At 45.3% G+C, this 9362-nt stretch overlaps 1 pseudogene; it reads left to right on the top strand.

Moving 5' to 3' along the window:
• Nucleotides 1-6442: 6442 nt before the first annotated feature.
• LOC141060278 (uncharacterized) overlaps nt 6443-9362 on the top strand; it is a 79834-nt pseudogene continuing 76914 nt past the window's right edge.

Raw genomic sequence — 9362 nt, 5'->3', positions numbered from 1 at the left:
GCACACACTGAGGCCCCTGATCATGTGACCCCTGACTCCTCCCCCCCTGTGACCTCATCACAGGTCCTGTGCACAGAGCAGCTGTAGAAATCTCCGGCCTCGGGGGTCTCACCAGACTTCGCTCTTTTCTTGCAGGGGCCGCAGTGGATTTCATCCTGGATCCATAGAGCTGAATAGAGGAGCGATGTTCCTTCACTCTGATGGTAATTGATGGTGACGTTTGTCCAACGTCCACGTTACTGAGTAAATCCCCCCAGGACTGCAGCCGGTAAAGACCCCGATATCCACAGGTGTCCCCTCTAATTGGGGGAAAGGGATAGAAAAGCCTCTTATCCCGAGGGGAAACCCTGTACATGGAGACATCGGCCTCAGATCTCTCCTGTCCTGTTCTTCCAGAAAAGCCTCAAACTTCTGTGTGACTCAGAGCTGAGATCTAACGGGAGAGAAGATTCCAGTGCGGGGAAGACGGGAAACCTTCATATAGACGGCCGGTGGGGACGGAGGCAGTGACCGACTCTGGCCACATCTGTCTCTAGAGCCGCAGTAGGAGATGAAGATGTCGTCCTCATCATGAAGGAGTTATTTCTCATGTCGCGTGTAATGAATATCTCCTGCAGTATTGCTAATGCCGATTCCAGTGCCGGTAATGAGACGAGAATTAGCGTTATGGAAGATGAGTCTATGAGGAACGTGTTCAGCTGCCGACTCCGAGGAGGAAACTGCTTGTTGTCTGTGGCCTAAATATATAGGTTTTATTAGTAGATGTCAGGGAAGAAAACTAAACCCTGTAAGATAATAAATCTCCTCATATGTTTCCCTTATTCTCTCCAGTAATTGTATTATTACACCGGATTCTTATGATGTTACATCCGATCATCTTCTTCTCATTCAGGTCTCTACAATATCGGATCCTCTCAGTGAAGATCTTCTACAGAAGAGAATTTTCCTAATTTCCCCATCAAGGATGGATATGGACAGAGACAAGATGGCGGAGAGGATGTTACACCTCACCCTAGAGATCCTCTTCCGTCTCACTGGAGAGGTGAGAGATTCTGATGACGTCACATTACATCATTCTTATCTATGGGAATAACAGATGGACAGAACTGGAGAGGTGAGGACTCTGGAAATGTCTGTAGGGAGATTTATTAATGTGTCTCTCCATAACCAGGATTACACAGTGGTGAAGAAGACCTCTAGTGATCGCTGTCAGGACCCTGTGTCTGAGGGATGGGGAAGACCCCTGAGCCCAATCACGGGGCCTCCACCTCACCCCCTGATCCATGAGGACATCAATGACCAGAAGATCCTAGAACTCATCTACAAGATGATGGAGCTGCTGACTGGAGAGGTGACACTGCTGGGAATGCTGGGACATTATACAGTAACACTATGAAGGGATCGGGGGATGACGGTATCATTGTATGTGTCAGGTTCCTATAAGGTGTCAGGATGTCGCTGTCTATTTCTCCATGGAGGAGTGGGAGTATTTAGAAGGACACAGAGATCTGTACAAGAACGTCATAATGGAGGTTCCCCAGCCCCTCACATCACCAGGTAATAGACAGGACTAAATACACACGGCCTATAATTATCTGTATGTAGAGAATGAATTCAGTCCCTGTATGTGTTTCCTCCAGATCTATCCAGTAAGAGGACAACACCAGAGAGATGTCCCCGTCCGCTTCTTCCACAGGACTGTAACCAAGAAGATCCCAGTGCTCCTCAGGATCATCAGGTAGATGGAGAGAAGGTGTCAGGAGATCTCCCCTATGATGTGTAGATGGCTGTGAAGGTCTTGTGCTCAGTCTTGTTTTATCCACCAGTATTATATGTTTTATACTTGTGTAATGAGAACGGTGGAGATGGCAGGATTAGAGCTGATCATAGATGGGACTTCTCCATCTGTCTGTGACTTTTACAATATTTGTTTCAGGGTGAAGATCTGACCCATATTAATACTACAGAGACATATGTGAGAGATGATGAGTGGTGTAAAGAGGAGATTCCCACATATGACTACCCAGGTGAGTAGGAACCACTGAATGCAGAGAAGTCACAGATTCCTCTCAGTCACCGGCTGTGGCTGCTTTATCGGTGGTGTAGTCCGGCCGTATTACCATGATCACCATTTTGCCTCTAGACCACAACATTCTCCTCCACCCAAAACTGTGCAAATGACTTTGGGCAGTGAAAGCCCTTTTCTATAGAACTTACAACCAATTACATTGTTTCTGATCCTAAGGAATTCAGATTCCTGCACAATCTCTCCTGAAATGGGGAGCAATATTATATTCTCTAATCTTCTGCTCAGGATCCATAGTAGCTCCAATGGTCCACCATAAATGAGGGCGACTCTGGTTTACTGTTTAATCTGTATTTGTAGTTTTCAGTTAATGAGATTCTCGTGCTCTGGGGCGGGGCTGTGGGCGGGGCTTTATGTGGTGCTCTGATTACATATTCATCTGTATTGGCTTATGACAGGTCGCTGACCCCTCACTGACCTGCCCCCATTATTACATAATGCATATAATAGCATTGATATTATTGGTGATAATGCCTATAATATTGTGGCTATTGTGAGGCTTAGAAAAAAATTACATCCAGCACAATGTCACCGGCGATGGCGTCGCCTGCACAGTAGCCTCTATATCAACTATATCAATTTTTTTTCATTAGGAAGTTATAAGGGTTAAAAGTTTACCAGCGATTTCTCATTTTTACATCAAAATTTACAAAACCATTTTTTTAGGGAGCACCTAATATTTGAAGTGAGTTTGAGGGGTCAATATGACTGAAAATACCCAAAAGTGACACCATTGTAAAAACTGCACCCCTCAAGGAGCTCAAAACCACATTCAAGAAGTTTATTAACCCTTCAGGGGCTTCACAGGAATGAATGGAATGTGGAAGGAAAAAATAAATATTTACTTTTCTTTCACAAAATTTTCCTTTATACCTAATTTTTTTTACTTTCACAAGGGTAGCAGGAGAAAATGGACTATACATTTTGTTTTGCAATTTCTCCTGAGCGTTCCGATACCCCATATGTGGGGGAAATCTACTGTTTGGGTGCACGGCAGGGCTCGGAAGGGAAGGCGCAGCATTTGACTTTTTGAATGTAAAATATGTTGGAATAATTAGCGGTTGCCATGTCGCGTTTGGAGAGCCCCTGATGTGCCTAAACAGTGAAAACCCCCAACAAGTGTCACCATTTTGGAAACTAGATCCCTTAGGGAACTTATCCAGATGTGTATTGAGCACCTTGAACCCACAGGTGCTTCACAGAAGTTTATAACGTAGAGCCATGGAAATAAAAAAATAACATTTTTCTCAAATCTTTTTAGCTCCATATTTTGCATTTTCATAAGGGGAACAGGAGAAATTGATCCATAACAGTTTGTTGTGCAATTTCTCCTGAGCACGCCGATACCCCACATGTGGGAGAATACTACTGTTTGGACGCATGGCAGAGCTTGGAAGGGAAGGAGCGCCATATTGGAGAGCAGATTTTGCTGGAATTGTTTGCGGGTGACATGTCACATTGTCAGAGCCCCTGAGGTGCCAGAACAGCATAAGCCCCAAAAGTGACTGCATTTTACCAAATACTTCCCTGAATGAATTCTTCTAGTTGTGCAGTGAGCATACTGACACCACAGCTGTTCCATAGAAAATTATACCATTGGGCAGTGAAGAAAAAATAATTACTGTATTTTTCAGACTATAAGACGCACCCGAAATTTTTAAAAGGAAAATAGGGGAAAAATTATACCAAATGGGGGTCCGACTTACAGTCCGAATTCATCTTATCGGGGGGGATCACCACAGGTGCAAGAGTGGTCACAGACATTGTTTGGTGGTCCAGGCTGGTGCGGTGGCCTCGGGAAAATCCCATCCCAAGCTGGTGTGGCAGTGGTGCTCTGTGCTGGGGCGGCAGCACTCTACCTGGGGCAGCGGCAGCGCTCTGTGCTGAGGTGGCGGCAACACTCCGTGCTGGGGCGGCGGCAGCGCTCTGTGCTTGGGGCGGCGGCAGCACTCTGCTGCGTGGGGGTGTCCACCGCCATTTTGTCAAAGCCAGAGGCCCCTGCAACTCTACTGCGATGCGGTGGCCTCCTGGAAAACGGCAGCTGGGAGCGGCGCATGCTCAGATTGAGATAGCAGCAACGAGATCTCGGGACGAAATCTGAATCTGAGCATGCGCCGCCCACAGCGGCCATTTTTCCAGAGACCACCGAATCACAGTAATGGAACTGCGGGGGTCTCCGGGTTTTGACAAAATGCCGGCGGAGCCCTCCACGCAGCACAGAGCGCCACCACCACAGCATTTGTAAGTATATTCTGACTATAAGACTCACCCCTATTTCCCACAAATATTTTTTGGGAAAAAGTGGGTCTTATAGTGATAAAAATATGGTACATTTTTACCACTAAGATGTTGTATAAGCCCCAGATTTTACATTGGAAAATAGGTAGATAGATAAATGGTCCATACACCCATAGATGAATTCCCAGAGGGGTGTCATTTCCCAAATGGGGTCACTTCAGGGGGGATTCTGCTGTTGTGGCACTTTGTAGAGACGCTAAGTGCCAGAGCAATACAATCCCCCCTGAAGTGACCCCATTTTGGAAATGACACCCCTCTGGGAATTCATCTATGGATATAGTGACCATTTTCACTACATGGATGATTTCCAGAAACTCGTAGTAGAAGTTTCAGAGCAAAAATTGCAAAAGTATCATTGTAGTGCCCAATATATTGTGCCCTGCTTGTGTCTCTGGAGACCTCCCCCCACCTACCCCCGGAAATTGTTACGTCAGCTCTACTCAAATGTGTCTGTCACTAAATAATCCAAATGCTTGAATGTCAAAACAGTTCAAAAACGTGGTTCTGTGTGGAAGATTGTAAAGCCGTCATGGAGGCATAAGGCTGGCAATGATGGGCATTGTGGGTAATAATAGCGGGGATCATGCCTCATTCCTCTCTAGGAACATACACGACATCTTCTCTGGGGGTTCTTTCTTGTTTCAGTTACTGGGATGAGTGCAATAAAATGTCGCTCAGTGAGTCTTCTCACATCTTCACATTCTAAAGGATTGGCGGGGACAGAATTTTCAAAAACAAGATTTTCAGTGACCTTTTCCTGATAATCAAGTAAAGTATCTGCATTTCCGGCTTTTTTGTATAACACAAAAGAATTCTATGTGGCCACCTGAAACAAATACATGACTAACTTTTTATACCAGATATATGATTTTCTTGATACCTGGTATGGCTGTAGAACCTGATCTGCAAGGTCCACACCCCATATATTTGTTGTAGTCAATGACAGACACAGGTTTTGGAGTAGTGGATCCCCGTTGGTCTGCAGTGGCCCTTGTGGCATCTGTGGGGATCGAGCTCAGGGTAAAAATATCTTTTTTTTTCTTATACTTAAGGGCAAGCAGCTCTCCATTGTGTAAAGCCCCTGACTGCCCCTTTGGGAACTTTTTGCTGACCAATGATTGTGGAAACACCTGACAGTTTTTGCGAATGGTCTCACAAGCCCCTATGTTATGTTCAACCAGACTTTTAAATAGAGGTATGCTGGTGTAGTATTGAAAACAAATTCAAAACCTTCATAACTATAAAACGTGGTCAGGAACCAGTTCGAAAACAATCATAGTTCCCCCACCAAAAATAAGGACTAATAAAGTAATAGTGGAGTACTCCCAATTGCATACAAATAAAGAAAAAGATAGAGTAGCCATAAACCACAATAGAAATATAAGAAAAATGATAAATCTTTATTAACACATCTTAAAACAAAATCAGACATTTATAAACACATAATAGAGGTAGATATACAAGGAATAATCCCAGTGTAGCGCACGGTAGGCATCCCTATATATAAAGTGACAGCAGGCCAGAGCACCATATGTTACAAGTATGAAGCTTAGTCTAAGCACCTAAACGTATTGTGCAACTTATCCAGAGACAATGTCTCTATATACCTAAAAAAGGACCGGGTGCTGTATATAGCAAGATGCTAAAATTTATATAAACAATTGCTGGCTCAGAGGAATATATCGATCAATTCTGGGATCATACCAAATATCCATATTGCTCATGCCACTTACCCATAGGGGAATATGAATGCAGGGAGGATACCGCGCTCAACCCCGACGCGCGTTTCGCCTCGGCTTTCTCAAGGGGAAGTGCCTATCTATCCTCAAGCACCCATATATAAATGCAGCGTTCCAGGTGTAGCTAATCAATAACGGCGCATGCCCAGTGTAGCCGCATAGTAACCGCGCGATGGCCCGCCACCATCAGTGAGCAGCGCGTGTGCGCGGTGAGAAAAACACCGCTAGACGTCATCAACGCGCGCGCGGCCCACAATATGATGGCCGGAGCATCGCGACCAATGTCGGGCACACCGCGCATGCGCTCAGGATCAGCGCCATGTTCTCGGAGACACTGCAAGCGGCCATGATGGTGGGGTCTGAACAGGTCGTTAAGCTGCTCACAGGCAAAATACAAAAGGGAGGGAGAGGGACATCATAATAAGAAAAGAATCCATGATTGCTAGTAAAAGGAGTCCAAAGAGAATCCCCATTACGTAGTTGTAATAATATACAGCCAATCAAAGACATGAGCAGGGCATGTAATATAAAACCATACAGAAAGGAAGACAATAATGCAAATATGCAAAAAAGGCAATATTAAGTATAAATCATAAGGAAATCCCGCCATCATAAAATACCATCTACTGGAGGAAAAAACGTTCTAAAAAAGGAACAAGCTATGCCCCAGATCATACATATAAATGGCACTTATGGTACATACAATTAAATATTATATAAGAATACAATAGATCTCATACCCTCATCATGGGAGATTTCAACATCCCCATTGCTCTTCCCCTCTCCCCATCTGCTACTCACCTTTTATCTCTAACCTCCTCATTTGGCCTTTCGCAGCTTACTAATTCTCCAACGCATGAAGACGGAAACTCCCTCGACTTGGTCTTCTCTCGGCTTTGTGCAGTGGATGATTTTGCAAACTCCCCTCTCCCGCTCTCTGACCACAATCTTCTTTCATTCTCTATAAAGAACTGCCAGGCTGCTCAGGTCACCCCCACTGTCCAGACTTATAGAAACATACAGGCCATTAACACCCAGAAACTTCTGAAGAACTTGCAGTCTTCATTGGGCCCTATTTCCTTCCTCTCATGTCCTGATTCTGCATTGAAGCATTACAATGAAACACTTCAAAGTGCCCTGGATGAATTTGCACCCCCTATAAATAGAACACCACAACGCAGACGGCGACAACCCTGGCACATGGTGCAAACACGTTTCCTGCAGCGGTGCTCCAGGTGCGCCAAACATCTGTGGAGAAAATCCAATCTACACGAAGATTTCATCCATTTTAAGTTTATGCTTAGAACATACAACACTGCCCTTCACCTCTCCAAACAAACCTATTTCAACACCCTCATCATCTCACTGTCCAATAACCCGAAACGTCTCTTTGACACTTTTCATTCTCTACTCAATCCAAGAGTACAGGCCCCAACCACGGAGCTCCGAGCTGACGATCTGGCCAATTACTTCAAAGAAAAAATTGACCAGATCCGACAGGAAATTATCTCCAAATCCCCTCATACCATGCACTGTCCTCCCTCCCCCACTGCATCTAACTCACTCTCTGATTTTGAACCAGTCACAGAAGAAGAAGTAAGCAGGCTCCTTGCATCTTCTCGCCCAACTACTTGCACCAGTGACCCATTTCCATCACATCTCCTCCAGTCCCTTTCCCCTGCTGTCACCCCTCACCTAACTAAAATATTTAACCTCTCTCTCTCTTCTGGTATTTTTCCCTCCTCATTTAAGCATGCCATCATACATCCACTACTTAAAAAACCATCCCTCGACCAAAACTGTGCCGCTAACTATAGACCTGTCTCTAATCTTCCCTTCATCTCTAAACTCCTGGAACGCCTGGTCCACTCCCGTCTTATCCGCTATCTCTCAGAAAACTCTGTTCTCGACCCTCTCCAATCCGGTTTCCGCTCTTTACACTCCACTGAAACTGCCCTCACTAAAGTCTCTAATTATCTGCTAACAGCTAAATCAAATGGTCATTACTCCATGCTAATTCTCTTGGATCTCTCTGCAGCATTCGACACTGTGGATCATCAGCTCCTCCTCACTATGCTCCATTCCATTGGCCTCAAGGACACCGTTCTCTCCTGGTTCTCCTCCTATCTCTCCGACCGCTCCTTTACTGTTTCTTTTGCCGGTTCCTCCTCCTCTCACCTTCCCCTTACTGTTGGGGTTCCTCAAGGATCGGTTCTAGGCCCCCTCCTCTTCTCCTTGTACACTGCCCCTATTGGTCAAACAATCAGTAGATTTGGTTTCCAGTACCATCTCTATGCTGATGACACCCAATTATACGCTTCTTCTCCTGACATCACGCCAGCCTTTCTAGAAAACACTGGCGATTGTCTAAACGCTGTGTCTAATATCATGTCCTCACTATATCTGAAACTGAACCTGTCAAAGACTGAACTCCTTGTGTTTCCTCCCGCTACTAATGTACCTACACCCGACATTGCCATTTCCGTCTGTGGTTCCACTATTACTCCCCAGCAACAGGCTCGCTGTCTTGGGGTCATACTTGATTCCGAGCTTTCCTTTGCCCCCCACATTCGATCACTGGCTCGCTCTTGTCATCTGCACCTCAAAAACATTTCTAGAATTCGACCTTTTCTTACTTTTGACTCTGCAAAAACTCTTACTGTTTCTCTTATTCATTCTCGTCTCGACTATTGTAACTCTCTTCTTATCGGTCTCCCTCTTACCAAACTCTCCCCTCTCCAATCTGTCTTGAATGCTGCAGCCAGGATCATATTCCTCACCAATCGTTACACCGATGCCTCTACCTTGTGCCAGTCATTACACTGGCTACCCATCCACTCCAGAATTCAGTATAAACTTATTACCCTCACCCACAAAGCCCTCCATGGCTCAGCACCACCCTACATCTCCTCCCTTGTTTCAGTATACCACCCTACCCGCGCCCTCCGTTCTGCTGATGACCTGAGGTTAGTATCCTCAATAGTCAGAACCTCCCACTCCCGTCTCCAAGACTTTACACGTGCCGTGCCAATTCTTTGGAATGCACTTCCCAGGTCAATACGATTAGTCCCCAATCCCCACAATTTTAAGCGTGTCCTGAAAACGCATTTATTCAGACTGGCCTATCGCCTCAACACATTAACCTAATCTATCCCTGTGTGGCAGAGCCAAAAGTTTTACCATAACCAGGTTCCCAGCATCATGTTCCCACATGCTTTATGCATCCATTAGCCCTCTGT

Source organism: Dendrobates tinctorius, unplaced genomic scaffold (assembly GCF_039654945.1).
Source record: "Dendrobates tinctorius isolate UK_male_01 unplaced genomic scaffold, ASM3965494v1 ptg000233l, whole genome shotgun sequence".
Classification (NCBI taxonomy): domain Eukaryota; kingdom Metazoa; phylum Chordata; class Amphibia; order Anura; family Dendrobatidae; genus Dendrobates; species Dendrobates tinctorius.
The sequence above is the reverse complement of the archived record's forward strand: the minus strand, read 5'-3'. Positions and strand labels throughout refer to the sequence as shown.